The sequence below is a fragment of the Prunus mume genome, linkage group LG2 (genome assembly GCF_029339155.1).
Source record: "Prunus mume cultivar Tortuosa linkage group LG2, ASM2933915v1, whole genome shotgun sequence".
NCBI lineage: Eukaryota > Viridiplantae > Streptophyta > Magnoliopsida > Rosales > Rosaceae > Prunus > Prunus mume.
The window spans coordinates 4267221-4288368 of NC_142699.1; the positions used below are offsets into that span (position 1 = coordinate 4267221).

The 21148-nt window shown below is 37.0% G+C and overlaps 1 long non-coding RNA gene and 1 pseudogene across 10 annotated transcripts; both read left to right on the plus strand.

Annotated features, from left to right (window-relative positions):
• The first annotated feature begins 6009 nt into the window (after positions 1-6009).
• Positions 6010-14845, plus strand: LOC148919461 (uncharacterized). 10 transcript variants are annotated; one of them, XR_016123649.1, is made up of 5 exons: positions 6010-6283; positions 6474-6656; positions 6785-6863; positions 6964-7031; positions 14096-14845. It is a non-coding gene; the product is annotated as an uncharacterized LOC148919461 (long non-coding RNA). The 10 variants fall into 10 exon arrangements; XR_016123650.1 differs by lacking the exon at positions 6785-6863; XR_016123653.1 differs by lacking the exons at positions 6785-6863; positions 6964-7031 and adding an exon at positions 13791-13868 and having other exon boundaries at positions 13969-14845.
• On the plus strand, positions 14384-19146 carry LOC148919462 (uncharacterized; annotated as a pseudogene).
• Positions 19147-21148: the final 2002 nt, after the last annotated feature.

A 21148-nucleotide genomic window follows, 5' to 3' on the forward strand; every position in this document is an offset into this window, starting at 1 on the left:
TTGCTTGAGAATCAAGGGATGGTTCATGGCTTACCTCACTTGGAGCAGAAGATGGTTGTATGTGATGGTTGTATGCTTGGAAAACAGCATAGGGATTCTTTCCCTTTGGAATCCACTTGGAGAGTTTCAAACCCCTTGGAATTGGTTCACACAGACATCTGTGGACCAATGAAAACAGAATCATTATCTGGAAACAGTACTTTCTACTGTTTACAGATGATTTTACTAGAATGTCATGGGTGTACTTCATCAGAAATAAGTCAAGTGCATTGGAATGTTTTAGAAAATTCAAAGCTATGACTGAGCTGCAAAGTGGGTATAAGATAAAAGGCTTGAGAAGTGACAGGGGTGGAGAGTTTCTATCTGGAGAATTCAACAAGTTTTGTGAGGAATCTGGTATTCAAAGCCAGCTAACTATGGCATATTCTCCACAGCAAAATGGAGTGGCGAGAGGAAGAACAGGACAGTAGTGGAAATGGCCAAGTCCATGTTGCATGAGAAAGGTGTTCCCTATGAGTTTTGGGCAGAAGCTGTAAATACAGCAGTCTATTTGCTAAATAGATGTCCTACCAAGGCTCTTAACAAGATAACACCATTTGAAGCTTATACTGGCAGAAAACCAGGAATTGCCCATTTAAAAATATTTGGATCACCTTGTCATGTGCTTATTCCTTCAGCATTGAGGCATAAGCTTGAAGAAAACAGTCACAAGTGTATTTTTGTAGGCTATGGTCTCTGTGAAAAGGGATATAGGCTGTTTGATCCAAGTACTAGGAAGATAATTCTGTCCAGAGATGTGCAATTTGATGAAAATGGCTTATGGAAGTGGGAAAATACAAATGAAGAAGAGATGGTAGTCCCTTTGCCTACGAGAATCAAAGCTGTGAACCAAGTCAAAGCTTGGATACATCACTGCAAATGAATGAAGAAGTCACATTACGAGCTGAACCAAGTCAAAGCTTGGATACACAAATTCAAATAGTTGAAGATACCACTCTGCAAGATGAAGGCATGGGTGAAAGTTCTCATTTCTTTGATCACACACCAAAGAAATGGAGAAGTGTAAGTGAAATCATGGCTGAATGTAATGTGTGTATTGTGGAACCTGAAAATTATGAAGATGCAACTCAAGATGAGTCATGGAGAAAGGCAATGGAAGCTGAACTGGAAATGATAGAAAAAAATGACACTTGGAAACTTGTCGAGAGACCATTTGCTAAACCTGTGATTGGTGTTAAGTGGGTCTACAAGACTAAACTGAATCTGGATGGTACTGTGCAGAAAAACAAGGCTCGTTTAGTGGCTAAAGGCTACTCACAAAAGCCCGGTATTGATTACAATGAGACTTTTGCCCCTGTGGCAAGGCTAGACACCATTAGGACTTTGATTGCTCTTGCAGCACAAAAGGAATGGTACCTATTTCAACTGGATGTGAAGTCTGCCTTTCTCAATGGCATTCTAAAGGAGGAAGTTTATGTTGAACAACCTCAAGGATATGTACAAGAGAGCAAGGAAACCAAGGTGTACAGGTTGAACAAGGCTCTATATGGACTGAAACAAGCCCCAAGGGCCTGGTATGATGAAATAGATGCCTATTTCAACACTGCAGGTTTTAAGAAGAGCTTAAGTGAAGCTACTCTCTATATCAAAACAAGTGACACCTCAGGTATTATCATTGTCTCACTCTATGTAGATGACATTATATATACTGGAAGCTGTCCTAAAATGCTTGAAGAGTTTAAACAAGATATGATGCAACACTATGAGATGACAGACTTGGGTATGTTGCACCATTTTCTTGGCATGGGAGTGGAACAAACTGATAAGCATATTTTCATTCATCAAAAGAAATATGCCATGAAAATTCTTGAGAAGTTTGGAATGAGAGATTGCAAGTCAGTGGCAATTCCATTAGTGGTGAATGAGAAATTGTGTAGAGAAGATGGAAGTGAAGCAGCAGATGAAAATGAATTCAGACAGATTGTAGGGAGTCTGCTGTATCTGACTGCCACAAGACCAGATATCATGTTTGCATCTAGCTTGCTTGCTAGGTTTATGCACAAACCCTCAAAGAAACACATGGGAACTGCTAAAAGGGTGCTGAGATACATACAAGGCACATTAGATTTTGGAATTGAGTTTGAAAAGGGGAAAACAGCTACTCTAATTGGGTACTGTGATAGTGACTGGGCTGGGAGTGAGGATGATATGAGGAGCACCTCAGGATATGCCTTCACACTAGGCTCAGGCATGTTCTCTTGGGCTTCCATCAAGCAAAACACAGTTGCTTTATCTACAGCCGAAGCTGAGTATGTGAGCGCTGCAGAAGCAACTTCACAAGCTAAGTGGCTTAGATTTGTGCTTGAAGATTTTGGTGAAGAACAGGTAGAAGGGACTTCAATTCTATGTGACAACACCTCTGCAATTGCAATGGCAAGGAATCCAGTTCATCACCAAAAGACAAGGCACATCAGCAGGAAATTTCATTTCATAAGGGAAGCCATTCAAGCAAAAGAAATCGAACTGGTGTACTGCAAGACAGAAGATCAAATAGCAGACATTTTGACTAAGGCTCGCCTAAGGATCGGTTTGTGAGGTTGAGAAGCTTGCTTGGAGTGAAATCAGCTAAAGGATTAGATGGGAGTGTTGAAATATAATCCTTTTCTGGCTGATTTTCTCTTTGGTTGATTTTCTCTACGCTGATTTAATCGATTCACTGATTTCGTCCGAGTTGTTGATTACCTTTGATTGATTCTGCACTGATTTGTTAGAGCAGAAGTAATTTTCTATTTTTTTGTTGTTCTGTCTATTTTAAATGATGTAATGAGAACCATTAGATCATAGTCTACGTGGATTCTCTAGCTTTGATTTGGTATGACACGTGTAAGCACCTAATAGGGTGACAGTTGTAATTCTGTTAGAAGAGAATCACATTTCTCTCTACGTCAGTCTCTATGTAAGCGGAAGAACGTAAGAATTCATATAGAACAGTACCTTCATCATTTTTCTCTTCATTCTCTCTAGCTGAAATCTCCAGAAAATACATCTCTTCCTAAATCTGAAAATACATATATAAACTAAGAACTCTAACATGATCTCAATCAAAACTAACATTACTATATTCACCCAAAGATATCAATCAGGAAATAAAAGTTGAACCTTTGAACATCAGCACTATGAGCCAGTTTGGTACAGCACTGCCTTCAAAGCTATCATATAACCATATTTTGATCTTGCCATCCACTGATGTTGAAAAGACAACTGAGGCATGAAGCATGAAAACAAGTGTTGGATAATATATTGCAGGAACCGGAAAGTAAATCAGAGGATTCAAAACAAAAACATCACCAGAACCACAACATCAATACCCAAAGTGGCCCTTACATGGACATTTTCTTTGGTATGGGACAGACAGAATAGACAGGAGCTTCATGACCTTCAAAAGTAAACAGTCTTCGGCTACAAAATATATCCCAAACCTTAAACATACATTAATGAAACCAACCTTGATGGTCTTGTCATCAGCACAAGTTATGACCAAAAGTTGGTCGTGAGGGGAAAAGAATGCCAAAATCATTTACACTTCCTAAGTGAGCATCAATCAACGTAAGAAAAATGACCGGTTGGGTTTATAGTCACATACTCAAAAGTTGCAGTTTCCTTGAGAATTTGTGTTCTTATTCATAACTTACTTCCAATTGTTGTTGCCTCCATTATAAGAATATAATTGCACAATGCGCTTTGCATATGCAACCCCAGTTCATTGAAGAACACGACGGCAGTGAATATGAACTACAAGAACTGAAAATCAGCAACTCCATACCATTTTAAGTATGAGAACATTCTCATCAAATATAGAACCATCAGGACTCTGTCGGATACGATTAACAGATACATATGAATCTTTGACGAGCTTCCGAAATAATTGACATTGGTTCAAATTTCGGATCATATCAGTAAGGTTGAGAGAGTAGTACGTAATCCGAAGCAGATGCACCTTTAAGGCCATTGGGCTGCGTCAAGATTCCAGACTCTAAAATTTTTTGAAAGCAACTTTTTCCCTGAACTAACTTCCCATAGTCATATATATGTTTCCAACACCCCCAGGTTCCAACTGAAGAATCACATTAGCAGGATTCATGAGTGAACTATCAAAAGTAGTTACCGCACACAATCATCGTAAAAGGACGGGAAATTTATAAACGATGGGAGAAAAAAAGAAGGAAAAAAGGAACATAGTTTCTCATTACTTAACATAGAAGAAGAGTCTGCCAAGTGGGATGAAAATCCATGCTCATTGGAGATGAGCCCTCATTTAGTGTCAGTGCAAAAGTAGTGGGCAAAACATTGGGTATGGCAACCGCGGACAGGTGACTTTGGCCAGGATCAGTGACAATTGATTTTACCTAAACAAATGAAAGAAAACCAAGGTCAAGATACACAAGTTCTATAGTTGTGTAATTCTGTACATAAAATTGATTCAGATTACCTCATCCAAAATCAGAAAGAACATTTTTTTGGACAAGCATGGATAGTCAATAACCTCTATAGCTGTAGTCACAAAAATTTAATCAAAAGTTAATAATAACAACTATGCAATGTGTAAAATGACGACACATTTCAAACATAAATTAGAGGGTACCGGTACCCAACAACATCACTTGAAGAACTAAAATAGAATACCTGGGCTCTTTGCAGCATTGAGAGATACTGCTCCCGGGAGCGCATCTTGTGTTACATATAAATTTTTGGCTCAGCAGAAGAAGTTGGAAATGGATTTGATGTTGCTTGTGAAGGCTAAATACAGAAGGTTAGAGCAATCTTAGAAGAAACCAGAAAGACTAAACAAAATCTTGTTTAAAAATAGAAAAAGAAAATCAGCTTGTATGGCTGATGAGCAGGAAACATTGGTTAATGAGGACCAATACGAAAAGAATTTCAGTTTACCAGAACATATCTTACTTGCAAACTGTTCCCAGTCGATAGAGACAAAGACAAACAGTCCTGCCATTCACAAACACGATCAACGAAAAGAGTCTTAATGACTGCATTTGGACGAGGGTCTTTACACTGTTAATGATGCCGATTCAAGCTGTCAAGTTAAACACACAAGTCAGTGTCTCTCCCAACTACAAAAAACTGAAAGTGACTTAATCTTTTTCTAAATATGAGAATAACAAATACTCTCTCTCTCACACAAACGCGCACAGGCATATGTATGAACATATGCAATCACAAAATAAAAAGGAAGACCAAAACTAGAGAGGAAGCATTTACCTTTGGTTAATGAGTTTATGTAATCTATGACTTTTGATGCTAGCATACTTCAGTTTGCCATGGAAAACTGGATTTGCCTCAATTATTTGCCCAAGTTCTTTCATCATATTCTTCCTCATACACATTACATCTCCACACATAGAGAGTGCCTTATGATCCCTGTTGGATTGAACCCATACACATGTGCTGCATTTCTTTGAACAGCTCCTCATTACCTTTGGCAAAATTTTTGAGATCCTTCATGAGGATATCTAGTGCCTTGGCGCGACAATTGCTATCAAGAATGAACCAAAATCATGCAGAAGATGGAATTTTTTTAGAGATTGTTTATGTTTGGATTGTAAGAAGCTTAAAAAAAAAATTGATGTTCTCACTTGTCAATGGCCTCAAGGAAATTTTTCTTTCTGATCTGGAAATAGATCTTTGTCAAGCAGCGATTGTTATTTCTATTTCATATTGACTTATTGGAGACATCAATATTGACAAATTGACCTGAAGGGTTAATTTCAGGAGTATAGCCGACCGGCTATACTATTTATAAAATAAAATAATAAGGACCCGCCTAGGCGCCCCATTTTTGGATATTTTAAACGTATAGCCGTTCGGCTATACTCTTTGAATATTAATATATTCAAATATTTTTAGGGTATAGCCGTTGGACTATACTCTTTGAATACATTTGAAACAAACACTAAGCTTGCACTCGCATAGGACGGAGCTTGCAGACGCAGTCAAGTTTCGGCTGCTTCGTCCTCCTTGTTCGGCACCGAAAAATGACCTAGGAGGCCCGCCTATTCGCCTAGCCGCCTAGCGCCCGCCTAGCCGCCTAGCCGTCCGCCTAGCCCCATTTTTTGAACACTGCGATTGACTGGAAGTTTGAAACCCGAAATTGAAAAAGTTTACCTGCAAATTTGAGCTTGAGATTGAGATTTGGAAGCCAAAGCAAGCACAAGTCATGGGAACCCTAAATACAAAATTTGCTGACTTGGGGATTATTTCCTGTCTTGTGAGTTTTGCTACCATAATTGGAATTATATTCTGTTTTGTTTCTCTTCCTGTTGGTTTGAATGGTCTGATTGTGAATTTGCTACAATGTTATGAATGCGGGGTCGAAACTTGGCTCATTTACTTGATAGTATTTTCTAATTCATGTTTCTTTTTGTGACTAATTTTTATTTTATTTTATTATTGTTTAGGTTTATTGAGTTGATGGATTGTTGTTTTTCTGGGGCTGATGAGAACACTCAGACTAATGGAGGAAATGAACTTATTTTTCCAGTTTATCCAGTCCTTCCATGCAGAGATACAATGCAGCGCCGAAGAACAAATTCCTGTGATCTTCTTGCCCAGCTTCCTTCTTCTCTGTCCTTAGACTCTGGGTACCTATATATCCTTTTCATTTTCGCATTTTTGTTTACTCATTCAATCATAATTAACTACCATACATATCTTGACAAAAGAAAATAATTAGTGTTTTATATCATTAACCATGGGTGCTCATGAGCAGGATTTATGCACATCCATTAATATCAAACCAGCCCATTTGGTTGAACTCATCTTCTAACAGAGATTCAAGTGCCATGGCAGTGAGCTCAAGTTCCCATTTTTCCTAGCTAGTTCCAAAAGAAAGTCCTTTTCTGAACATATAATTAAATGTAACTATATATTTCTACTTACATTTTGCAGGAAAGAGATGGGACCAGAGTTTTGGCTCCAAGTGCAGAGGGTTGATTGAGCTGTTTGTCTCCAAAGATGTATGATGTTTTATGATGCTTCACTCAAACCTTGCTTTAATTTCTTATCTTAATTTGAAATTTTATCAATTTGTAAGATGTTAATGGTATCAATTTGTAAGTACTTACGTATCAATTTTTAATTGATTATTTTCCAGTTCACTATATCCATGAATTAAGAGCTGGTAAGATGCTAATGGTATGAATCCATGTCTTGAGGCTTTTGAAGTGATTTCCCACTACTGCTGTCAAACATATTAGCTTTCTTTTAGCTCCTTCATTTTAGGACCTACTTGATTGGAACAATGAGATTGTCTGTGTTATTGAAGGAGAGATGCATTCATCTGTTAAAGACATGTAGAGAAGCATTTTGTATTTGATACGGCACATAGGATTTTAGGACATGGCATGCTTTTGCTTATGCTTTCAAATTTTCTTTGTTTTTTATTTTTGAAAGCAATCTATGTTCTGTGTGTATGGTTGTAGTTGTGGTGGTCGAAGAAACATAGCCCAAATTCAGGGACTATGTTAGATACGCATGCGTTCTCCATGTAAATATTTGGTTGTAGTCTTGGTAGTTGGGTTAGGCCATCTCCGGTCATAGGGCTAAATGTAGTCCAATGCTAAAAATTTAGCCCTCCAAAATATTAAGTTTTTAAAGAATAGTATAGGGCTAAATATTTTCATCTCCAACCATGCAGGGCTATATTTTTGGGTCCTTCATATTTTATTATTTTGAGAAAACCTATGGTACAACACTCATATATTCCACAACTATAGATTGCTTAATTTAATGATATACCCATTCTTAGCACTAATATTATAGATAAACCCTACACTATTGAATTTCTATAAACAAACCCAAAAAAACCCCAAAAAAAGACAGCTGGCCTTATTGAATTTAATATATATTATTAAATTACTTTGATGCCCTATTGAGTGTTTTGGGTATTTTTATGAGATTTTGGGGTTAGTTTTGTTTTAAGAAATTGATGGCAGTTTTGTAATTTATAAGAAGTTAAAAGCCTCTTTGTTATATTGTAAATGGGCTTTGGGTGTGTTTCTAAAGTCCATTTCATATGGGGTAGTTTTATAATTTGGGCCCCTATAAAGTGAATCTCCCTTAATTAAAGTACTATTTATAGACAATATTCCATATATGTGACCACATTTAAAATAATTTTTTTAATTATAAAAATAAATAAATAAATAAGCGTTTCAATAGTCTGATCTCCAGCAGTCAAGACCAAGAATTTTTTATAATTTTTTTTAGACAACACTGGAAAACATTTAAAAAGGTGACCACATTTAAAAATTAAAAAAAAGGATGGGTTTCAATGGTCTAACCTCCAATGGTCATGACCAATAATTTTTTATACTTTTTTTTCTTAAACAACACGAATTGAAACATTTAAAGACTTTTTAAAAATATATATGCTTTAATGTTGGTTGTTAAAAAGCAAATGCATGGGGCCCACAAAAAATTTGGCCTAGGCTAAAGCTAGGCTTCATTTGGCCCAGTTGGAGGGCTAAAAGGCCCAATGTGGCCCTCCAAATTTGGCCAAAATTTTGTTTAGCCCATATTGGAGATGAATTTTGCATTATTTTAGGACTATATTTGGGATATAGCCCATGGCTGGAGATTGCCTTAAAGGATTAGATGCACTCTGTAAAAATCTACTAAAGTGTCTTATGTAAAGAGTATAGCCGCTCAGCTATACTATTTATAAAAAATATTTAAAAAAACGCAACTCCACTAAGAGTATAGCCGCTCGGCTATACTATTTATAAAAAATCCTGGTCTAAAACCTGAAATTGAAAAAGTTTTGCTGCAAATTTGAGCTTGAGATTGAGATTGGGAAGCCGAAGCAAGCACAAGTCAGGTCCATAGAAGAAGAGATCATGAGACTCTTAATTCATCTAATTTCATTCCTCTCCCTGTTTCTTGCCTTATTCTCTTCGCTCTAGGCTCTCTCCCAAACGACATGTTCACCTCACCACACCAATGACAACAACATCAATTCCTCCCTCTGCCAACTCCGCCTTATTCTCTTCTCTCTTTGGATTGACGGCATGGCCCACCAGAAAAAAAAAAAATTCAAAATTTGCTGACATGGTGTCTATCTTCGGTGGAAGGAAATGATGAAGCTATCCTATCATGGCCCATAAAGAGGACCCGCCTAGCCCCTCGCCTAGGCGGCCCATTCTTGGAAAACTTGAATGGCGTTTTTTCTTGATTTCTTTTTTCCTGGCTGGTCTGGCATCTCTGCAAATGCATCAAGCTGGAGTTTTAGCAACTCACGTTTAGATCTCCATAGTCGGATCTGTATGAGTTTGAGTATGGGATTCAATCCTAGTAGCATCTCCAGGTTCACCTAAAACAAACATAAACTTAATTGTGAGTTTGACGGGATACTGTTGGACTACTCACGGCAACGTGCCACGCCTGAAACCTTGGAAATTGGCATGGGTGGGGTTGGCCCATTCTTAACTAGTGTCTTGTGGGGGGGAGGGATTGGGTGAATATAGTGTTTTCTAATTAATGTTGTCTATGGCACAATGCAGGCTGCATCCCTCAAAGAAAAGAGTAACCGAATGTTTCTGGAGAGGATGGCCCATAAAGAGTGGCAGTATTCCGTTTCTGAAAAATATTTGTGGCATATATATAATTCTTTCGATATTTGCAGTTGTGGTAGTTTTGAAGACCTTTACAACAGCTGAAACTATGTTGACTCTTCGAACCCTTAGGGAATGGATTTCATCTTCTCTCGGGTCAGTGCACTGCTAGCACTTCTTTAGGTTGTGAACACGTTGCTTCAGTTCAGTTTGTTGAATTTCTTTATTTTCCTTTTTGGTTTTATTCCTTTTATACCTAAGGTCACTAGAAAAGAAGCTGGAAATATGGGAAAAAACCAGAGTATAGCCGGGCGGCTATACTATTTTTAATTGAAAAATCCTGAGTATAGCGAGCGGCTATACTAGTTATAATAAAAAAAAAAGATGATCACCACCTGGTGCCTAGCGCTGCTTCGCCACGTGTAAAAATAGTAAAAAGATAACAACCCTAGTATAGCCGCTCGCGATACTATTTTTATTATATAAAAAATTCGAGGCTAGCCGTGCGGCTATACTATTATGTAAAAAAACAAAAAACAAAAAAATAAAAAAGCGATCCGCCTAGTGCCTTGCGCCAATTTCGCCACGTGTCCAAAGTAGTATAGCCGGTTAGAAATGCTATTTTTATTTTTAAAAAACCATGAGTATAGCCGTCGGCTATACTATTTATAATAAAAAGACCACAGCCTGGTTCCAAGCGCCTGCTTCACTACGCATCAAAAATAGTATAGCCGGTGGCTATACTATTTTTAATAATAAAATTGTAGTATAGCCGTGCGGCGATACTATTTTTATTATTAAAATTCGTGTATAGCCGTTCGGCTATACAATTTATTTTTTATTTTTTTAAAGACGAGCCTGGAGCCTGGAGCCTGGAGCCTGGAGTCTAGCGCACATGTTGCGATGTGTCCAAACTAGTATAGCCGCACGGCTATTCCGTTTTAAATAGTAAAACCGGTCGGCTATACTATTTTTATTTACTAGCCCCTTGTGCCAATTGTTTTTTTAATTTTTTTTTTTTAGAATTCAGAAAAGATAACATGGGTAGTTATGTTCCATAAAAGTAGGATCTATTATCTGATTTTGTTTTTAATTTTAATTTTTTTAAATATATGAAAAATGTGAATTTACCATATTATCCTCATTTAATTAATAATTTCAATTCTTAATGTTTGAATTAACCAAGGGAATTTTTTGGTATTTTGAATGTTTCACCATTCTCCGCCTTTTGCTTTATATATATAGATTAAAAAAAACCCTAAGTATAGGCGGTGTTCTAATAATTTGTTTTCCTCCGTGTGCAGTCTTGCAAACGTTGATCCTATTGATGTTGCCAGAAATATTGCAAGGTTAAACCCATAAACTACCCTCGGTAAGCATTAAGTTTATTTATATCACTAAATATTGACTTTTGTAATCTAAGCTCTATGTGGGGTTTCTCATCGTTCATTTAGATTCTTTTGATATTTGCAGTTGTGGTAGTTTTGAAGACCTTTACAATAGCTGAAACAATGTTGAATGTTCGAACCCTTAGGGAATGGATTTCATCTTCTCCCAGGTTTGTGCACTGCTAGCACTTCTTCAAGTATATGAACACGTTGTTTCAATTGGTGATTCTGAATTTATGTGCTTTTTCCTTTTCTATTTTGATGGTGATGCTATTTATTGAGTTCATTAGGACGAAGGTAGATACCCTTGTTATTTCTATTTCACACTGAGTTGATGGTGACGCTATTTGATGTTTAACTCAAGTAAATATGCATTTCATGAACCCTCATAGGGTTCCTCCTGCTTGTGGATTGCCACTAATAATGGATACCATCCGATTTCTTATACATAGTTGCAGATCAGATCATCTCTCCTGATTATCTTTAATTTTTGTTAGAGCCACTGGAGCCCAAACTTATAACTAGTGATCCCGACCCTTTTCTTCTTTGTCAAAGAGAGATTGGTGAGTTTTGGCTCCAGTGACAAGGTTGAAATGTGATCAAGATCATCTAGACTCAATCTCGACCCATCATAATTGTGTGATAATCCTGTCAATATATTCATACAAAAAAGTGGCTCTTGGTGAGTGGTGGCAAAGCGAAACAAAAGTTGCACTCCATCCTTGACAGAGTTTAGGATATTGAGCTTAGATTTTAAGTTTTACTTCTCAAGTTTCTGGCCATGTTCCCAACAATTCACTCTCTCTTTTATGTACACAAATCTATTGAGGATTTGGGTCTAAGGATATTCTATTAATTTGTTTTCCTCTGTGTGCAGTCTCGCAAACGTTGATCCTATTGATGTTGCCAGAAATATTGCAGGGTTAAATCCAGAAACTACCCTCGGTAAGCATTAAGTTTATTTATATCACTAAATATAGACTCCTGTAATCTAAGCTCTATGTGGGGTTTCTTATCGTTCATTCATATTCTTTCGATATTTGCAGTTGTGGTAGTTTTTTGAAGACCTTTACAACAGCAATACCTTTAAATATATTATTTAAGGAGTACCACCGATTGGCTATACCTTTAAAATATATTATTTAACGAGTACCGCCGCGCGGCCGTATCGTTTAAATATATTATTTCAGGAGTATAGCCGATCGGCTATACTATTTATAAAATAAAATAATAAGGACCTTTTTGGGTATAGCCGTTCGGCTATACTCTTTAAATATTAATATATTCGAATATTTTAATGGTATAGCCGATCGGCTATACTCTTTGAAAATATTTGATACAAACACGAAGCTTGCACTCGCATAGGACGGAGCTTGCAGACGCAGTCAAGTTTCGGCTGCTTCGTCCTCCTTGTTCGGCACCGAAAAATGACCCAACCCGCCTAGGAGGCCCGCCCAGCCGCCTAGCGCCCGCCCACCGCCTAGCCGTCCGCCTAGCCCCATTTTTTGAACACTGCGATTGACTGGAAGTCTGAAACCCGAAATTGAAAAAGTTGACCTGCAAATTTGAGCTTGAGATTGAGATTTGGAAGCCGAAGCAAGCAAAGTCATGGGAACCCCAAATACAAAATTTGCTGACTTGGGGATTATTTCCTGTCCAGTGAGTTTTGCTACCATAATTGGAATTATTTTCTGTTTAGTTTCTCTTCCTGTTGGTTTGAATGGTCTGATTGTGAATTTGCTACAATGTTATGAATGCGGGGTCGAAACTTGGCTCATTTACTTGATAGTATTTTCTAATTTTCATGCCATATCGTTAAGGAGTACCATTTTGACTCAGTTACCGTGGATTTCATATCAGTCAATATTAAAGACCTGGGAATGGGCTTGCGGTTGCATTATAATCTGTTGTTTTTTAGTGTCACTACTGGTTGGTGTAATTTGGGGAAAGTGTTTGATCCGAATCTGTTTTTCTTCTTGTTTTGCATGTGGGTAGTTTAATTAAGTGGTTGGATTCTACTTTTTACTCTGGAATCATTAGATTAGCACGTTGGCTAGCTATAATCGGTTATTGTTTTCACTTATAACTGTTACAAATTGTCTTACTTTTATGCCTTTTGGTTTCTGTTTATACCTATGGCTGGAACTTTTGGTTTTGGCCATGACTGGCTGGGTGAAGGAGCTTTTGAGGAATTATTGTAACAAGAATTTGAGAAATTGAGGTCTCTTGTGGCTTTTGGAATATTATTATCTCTGCATATTATGAGATTCCATAGATTGTTCTTTAAAGAAATATCCATTATTGAATAAATTCTCTGTAGATATGCCATCATTATGCAAAATCTGACTGAGAGGCGTAGGCCCCTTGTGGGTTTGAAAGGCTAGGATTATTGTGTTATTTGGAAATTGAGTGAACACCAAAGGTTAAGAGGAACCTTTTAATTTACAGTTACTAATTCATGTTTCTTTTTGTGACTAATTTTTATTTTATTTTATTATTTTTTAGGTTTATTGAATTGATGGATTGTTGTTTTTCTGGGGCTGATGAGAACACTCAGACTAATGGAGGAAATGAACTCATTTTTCCAGTTTATCCAGTCCCTCCATGCAGAGATACAACGCAGCGCTCAAGAACAAATTCCTGTGATCTTCTTGCCCAGCTTCCTTCTTCGCATTTTTGTTTACTCATTCAATCATAATTACCAACTACCGTACATATCTTGACAAAAGAAATTAATTAGTGTTTTATATCATTAACCATGGGTGCTCATGAGCAGGATTTATGCACATCCATTAATATCAAACCACCCCATTTGTTGAACTCATCTTCTAACAGAGATTCAAGTGCCATGGCAGTGAGCTCAAGTTCCCATTTTTCCAAGCTAGTTCCAAAAGAAAGTCCTTTTCTGAACATATAATTAAATGTAACTATATATTTCTACTTACATTTTGCAGGAAAGAGATGGGACCAGAGTTTTGGTTCCAAGTGCAGAGGGTTGATTGAGCTGTTTGGTCACATCTCTCACAAATAGTTTTTTTTTTTTGTTTTTTTTTGGTTTTTGGGTAACTGTCAAATTCACAGGTCTCTGATGACCAACAATTGATTGATTATGTCACAGCCCAATGCAACATTTCACAGGAGCAGGACACCCTGCTTGGTGTTGGCTGCAATACAAGCTTCCCTGTCAATATAAATGACATGAGCACTGAAATATAGCCACAGCCCTTTCCAGGCAATGAGAATTAAGGAAATGATCATCTAAACAGTAATCATGTCCAGCAGCCGCCTGTTGTTTCCCCAGTGGATCATGATTTGAATGTGCCATACAATATATCAGTCGATCGAATCCTTCTCTGCAGCACGTCTCCAATGAATGTCCTGCAACATGTCACTTACAACTCAGAGAACAGCATGAAGAATGTCCTTGTTCTTGTGAGAATTGATAATGCCCTTGTATTTGATAGAGGTCATGTGTTGAGCTGAACACGAATGACCATCAAAAAATTTCATCTTTTCTATATGGTTTTGCATGTGTAGTTGATGTCTTGTGTGATTCTTAATTGTAGATAAAGGATGGGATTCGTTGCTTAGTACCAACAGATGGCAAGACCCTCGAGGTCGATGATAAGACCAATGAGTTTTTGAATTTGTATCTTAGTCTTTTTCTGATGTGAAAGTATAGTAGCCAATAGTACTATAGAATGTTATGTAGTAATATTTCTTCAATTCTTATACAAGTTGTTGTAGGAGGATCATTGGCAAATATATCAATCATATTGAAGAGATACATATATGGTGCTTGTTGTACCTTATTTATATGATAATGAACAATGATCTAGCATTTTCCTTCATCATAGTCTTCATCATAGACATTATATCTCCACACATAGAGAGTGCCTTATGATTCCTGTTGGATTGAACCCATACACATTTGATGCATTTCTTTGAACAGCTCCTCATTACCTTCGGCAAAAACTTTGAGATCCTTCATGAGGGTATCTAAGGCCTTGGAGCGACAATTGCTGTCAAGAATGAACCAAAAACATGCAGAACATAGTTTTTTTGTTTTTTTTGTTTTTGTTTTTTTATAAAATTGTTTATGCATAGATTATAAGAAGCATAAAAAAAAATGATGTTCTCACTTGTCAATGGCCTCGAGGAAATTTTGGTATATTAGCGAAAAAGAAGGGAAAACAACACTCTGGCAGCTTCACTACCTATCTCGCCATGTTGGCTCACTACATCTAGCAAGAGGAGAGAGAAATTCAAGGCTCACCAAATCTGAAAGCTGTGCAAGAGAGGGAGAGGGAAAGAGAGAGAGGGAGAGAGAGAGAGAGAAGAAAAAGCTGGAAGTTGCGCAAGAGAGAGAGAGAGAGAAGAAAAAGAAAGGTTTCGGTGGTGGGCTACTTTTGATTTTGAATTCTTTCTTTTAAATTTTTTAATGAATTTAAAATAATAAATATTTGAGGTTAGCTAAAGTAGAGAGCATTGCTGAAGAAACCACCTTTTAAGCGGTTAGCTATTTTAACTAGAATTTGAGTAAAGTTTGGAGACTCTCCTGGAGATGCTCTGACAGAGTATCCAAATGGCAAACCTGGCAATTGTATGCTCTCATACTATGAATGATGTTTCCAAGGCACATTCAAAATTGCTAGAAGCAAAATTATAAAAATATTTTAACAGTATAGCCGCAGGGTTGTCAAGTGCAATAAGAAAAATGCTATAATTGGGTTTAGTTCATAATTACGATGGATACAATTTAGAAAGTAAATTACTATACTGGCAATTTTAAACTATGAAATTCAACATTCTTTGATCCACAAAATGTTGGAAGATCCTTTTTTTTTTTTTTTTTTTTGGGTGTATTTATGGGTTTAACCTGTATTATTTGTTATAAATAAAATTCATTTTTTATTCTTGCCCAATAGGCTAATAGCTTAAAATCATTAGAATGTGAGGTATCATAAAAAATGTAAATTCTCATTCCCTAATATCACTTGTATAAATGAAGTAATTGAATGAATAACTCAAGCCCAATGGGCTAAAGTGGTACTTTGCCCTAAACCCTAGAATCATATGACAAAATTGTATATTTAAAGAGTATCGGCTATACTCTTTTAATATATTTGAACATTTCAAAGGTATTGATGTGCGGCTATACACTTCAAAATTTTAAAAATTAAAAACGTATAGCCGAGCGGCTATACTCTTTAAAAATATTCACGTTTTAGGGACAGAGAAACGAACACGAAGCTTGCAGTCGGAGTCACAGTCGTTTCTAAGCTTCAAAGATTCGGTCTTGAGCCTCTCTCTCAACTCAAGCTTTTATTATTATTTTTTCTTCCGTTTCGGCTGTTGCGTTAATTTGGGCTCTTTCAATGTATGTAAAGATAGAGACTTCGTACTCCGGGCTCGGCATCAAAAAGAGAACCAAATTGCCTAGCAACCTAGCGCCCGCCTTGGCCAATTTTTTGATCACTTCAATTGGCTGAATGTCTGAAACCCCAAATTGAAAAATAAAATATTGACATGTAAAAACTGTCCATTGTTGCAAGTTCACACCAGCTAGAAAACCAACAATTCAATGACCGAAAAATGATCATGGAGTTGTACAGAAAATTCAAAGTTCCAAAATAAGTTGGATTAAATCACTTCTAATATAATCTCCACTTTAATCTAACAGATGAGTGAAACAAACAAATGAAATTGACATTTTCAAACTAAGAAAGTATAGAACGAACTCTGAGAAATCCTTGAACTGATGTGAAACCGAGACCTTGCATCTCATAGAACTTGAACATGGCAACTCTCTGAACCACATTCAAACATTGAAATTTCCTTGTATATCTCCTATTTCGGGAGGGAAGGAATGACAACACCAGCAACAGTAGCAGTAGAAACAGTCATTTTATTCATAACCAAACCGAACTTCAACAAATACTTAGTCGCATCCATCTCATCACGTTTTCCTTGGAACCCCTTCATGGAGATTATCCTAATGTGTGAAGACAAACAAGTAGGCACAAATGTTGGTGGACGGAAAAGGTTGTTTTCTGTGTTCAATTTTTCATATGCATAGAATACGGCGTGGACTAATATATCTCATAGCAGAAGAGCAGGGTTGTCAAGTGCAATAAGAAAAAGGAAATAATTGGGTTTAGTTCGTTATTACGATGGACATTTTAGAAAGTAAATTACTATACAAGCAATTTTATAATATGAAATTCAATAGTCTTTGATCCACAAAATGTTGGCGGATCACTATTTTTTGTTGTTGTATTTATGGGTTTACCCCATGTTATTTGTTATAAATAAAATACATATTTTTTTTTTAATTTTTGCCCAATGAGCTAATAGCTGGAAATCATTAGAATGAAAGGTATTGGAAAGCATTTAAATTCTCATTCCCCAATATTGCTGATACAAATAAAAGAATTGAAGAAATAACTTTAGCCCATTGGACTAAAGTGGTATTTTATCCCCAAACCCTAAAATGATATAACAAAATTGTATATTTAAAGAGTATAGCCGCCCGGCTATACTCATAGAATATTTTAAAAGTATAGCCGTTCGGCTATAAGCATGAAATATATATATTTGAATATTTTAAAAGTATAACCGATCGGCTATACTTTTTAAATATATTCGAAAAGAACACGAAGCTTGCACTCGCAGAGGACGGAGGTTACAGTCGAAGTCATAGCCATTTCGCTTCTCTATCAACTCAAGCATCGATTTGTTTTCTTGGGTTTCGGCTGCTTCGTCTTCTAGGTTCAGCACCCAAAAAATACCCAACCTGCCTAGGAGGCCCGCCAGCCGCCTAGCGCCCGCCTAGCCACCTAGCCGCCAGCCTAGGCCAATTTTTCAAACACTACGATTGACTGAAAGTCTGAAACCCGAAATTGAAAAAGTTTAGCCGCAAATTTGAGCTTGAGATTGAGATTGGGAAGCCAAAGCAAGCACAAGTCAGGTCCATAGAAGAAGAGATCATGAGACTTTTAATTCATCTAATTCCATTCCTCTCCCTGTTTCTCTCCTTATTCTCTTATCTCTAGGCTCTCTCCCAAACGACATGTTCACCTCACCACACCAATGACAACTACAACAATTCCCCCCTATGCCAACTCCGACTTATTATCTTCTTCCTTCGGATTGACGGCATGGCCTACAAGAAAAAAATACAAAAATTTGCTGACTTGGTGTTTGTCTTCGGTGGAAGGAAATGATGAAGCTATCCTATCATGGAGTTTCTATGGTCTTGCCAATAACAAGGTTCAGTTTTTAGGCCCCAATCTCAAATTCTGACTATTTATTTCTGGTTTGTTAAGCAATAGATTGATTGGTTTGGTTCTTCTTGCTTGAAGCTTGATAAATCTTGATGCATTCAATGTCCATCCATTGATGGTTCTTCTTGGTTGGGCTGCTTTTCATTCTTTGGATTTTGCATTTCTGTTATAGATTTTGACATTTGATCATACCCTCAAGTATACCCAGTTTAATTTTCCTTGTAAATGTAAATGTAGCATTTTTGTTGTTGTGGAATGTGTGCAGGTGTCCTGGCCTTGTGACTTCGAGTTTATCAGTAAATTTATTAGACAGTAAATTTATTTGACAGCAAACACACGAACCTAGAGCTGATTGGCAAGTGGAAAATTTGGAGGTGTTATTATCATTGGGTTCATACTTAAATTTGGCCATAATACTTGAAATTATACAAAAACATTGCAAGAATTTTTATGGTTTAGATTTGTCCAAAGGCTTTGTTCATGGGCGTGAGGCATATTGTCAATTGTGAAGTTGGTGCCTAATATAAAGTACTTAAATTTGAAGGGTGCAAAAGTTAATTGGAATGGTCTTGTCACGTTGCTACACGAATGCAAAGGTTTGGTGATGTTGGACGTCAGAGATTCTTCTGGTTTCGATGAGAACAACGATGAAATATCAAAGCTTGCGTCTCATATTAGCAAATTTATGTGCGAGAGGGTTCTGAATTTCTTGAATTTCTTAGTGGTATGGACAATTTTTTTCTTCTTGTTGATGGATACTCATTTCATGTGCATGTGGAGGAGACGTGGGATGAAATGCTCAATGATTTGTGCGATGCGTTCAATGATTTGGGCGACGAGGAATGAAGAACTATTTAATTATATTAAGCGATATCTCATCTTTTATTATATTTACAACATTGAAGAGCAATTATGTGTGTTGAGTGTGGAGTGGTGTGGTGTTCATCTTGTGTTTTTGGACACTGTACTCTAATGAGGGCTTGTTATAAGATCCTATCTTGATTTCATTATAAAATGTGTGCTTAATTTGGAAAATGGACATTCTAAATTCCTTTGCTGCATTTTGTGTAATATCACATGTGCTCGCGATTGTTCTTCAGCCTTGCCTCTGCCTCTGTTTCTATCTTAACTTTCCCAAACCACCAAAGGTTTTCCTAGCTAAATTTCTTTGAGGTTCAAGAGAAGTTTCTTGGTGAAAGAATGTTGGTTGCACTAGCTTAACAACAGGCATAACCAATAGACAAATGAAGTAATATGTTATATTTAAGAATGAGATGCTACTTCTCATCTAACACATGTTGTTTGAATTCTCATTTTGAATAGTTCATATATCAATGTCATATGACCTCTGATACATTCAATAAATTTCAAAACAGAGCTGCAAACTTCTCTTCGTTGTCTCGTTAAACTGTTTTGTATCCAATTTTTCTTCTAGAAAGTAAATTGCTATACAAGCAATTTTATACTATGAAATTCAACATCCTTTGATCCACAAAATGTTGAGGGATTTTGTTGTTGTTGTTGTTGTTGTATTTATGGGTTTAACCTGTATTACTTGTTATAAATAAAATTCATTTTTTATTCTTGCCCAATGAGTTAATAGCTGGAAATCATTAGAATGGGAGGTATTAGAAAGAATTTAAATTCTCATTTCCTAATATCGCATGTATAAATAAAATAATTGAAGAAATAACTCAAGCCCCGCGTGGCTTTACTTTCTAAATACATTTGGATATTTTAAAAGTATAGCCGTTCGGCTATACTCTTTAAATATTAAGAACGGCTATACTCTTTAAATATTAATATATTCGAATATTTTAAGGGTGTAGCCGAGCGGCTATACTCTTTGAATATATTTGAAACAAACACGAAAGCTTGCACTGGCATAGGACGGAGCTTGCAGACGCAGTCAAGTTTCGGCTGCTTCGTCCTCCTTGTTCGGCACCGGAAAATGACCCAACCCACCTAGGAGGCCCGCCCAGCCGCCTAGCGCCTGCCTAGCCTCCCAGCCGCCTAGCGCCCGCATAGCCGCCTAGCCGCCTAGCCGTCCGCCTAGCCGCCTAGCCGTCCGCCTAGCCTCCTAGCCGTCCGCCTAGCCCCATTTTTTGAACACTGCGATTGACTGAAAGTCTGCAACCCGAAATTGAAAAAGTAACCTGCAAATTGAGCTTGAGATTGAGATTTGGAAGCCGAAGCAAGGACAAGTCATGGGAACCCTAAATACAAAATTTGCTGACTTGGTGTCTGTCTTCGGTGGAAGGAAATGATGAAGCTATCCTAACATGGAGTTTCTATGGTCTTGCCAATAACAAGGTTCGGTTTTTGGGCCCCAATGTCAAATTCTGACTATTTATTTCTGGTTTGGTTAAGCAGTAGATCGATTGGTTTGGTTCTTCTTGCTTGAAACTTGATAAATCTTTATGCATTCAATATTCATCCATTGATGGTTCTTCTTGGTTGGACTGCTTTTCATTCTTTGGATATTGCATTTCTGTTATAGATTTTGACATTTGATCATGCCTTCTTGTTTGCCGACAGAAAAAAAGAAAAAGAAAGATATGTCTCTTCCTCCTCTTGCATAGGAACACAAAACCAACCCACGAAGAACAGAAAAAAAAATAAATAAATAAAAAATAAAAAATTACACCACCTTAGTCCTGACCCAAATGACATGTGGAAACTGTCAAGCTAACTGTAGGGAGAACTGTATTTGATTTTACCTTAAAGACTGATCCGAAACCACCTTCTCCAAGTTTATTCTAGTTTGAAAAGTTTTTGGTTGCACAAACAACAGCGGCCAAGTCAAATAATGGTAATTCCAGATCTTCCTTTTGGCCGGGCTTCAGTT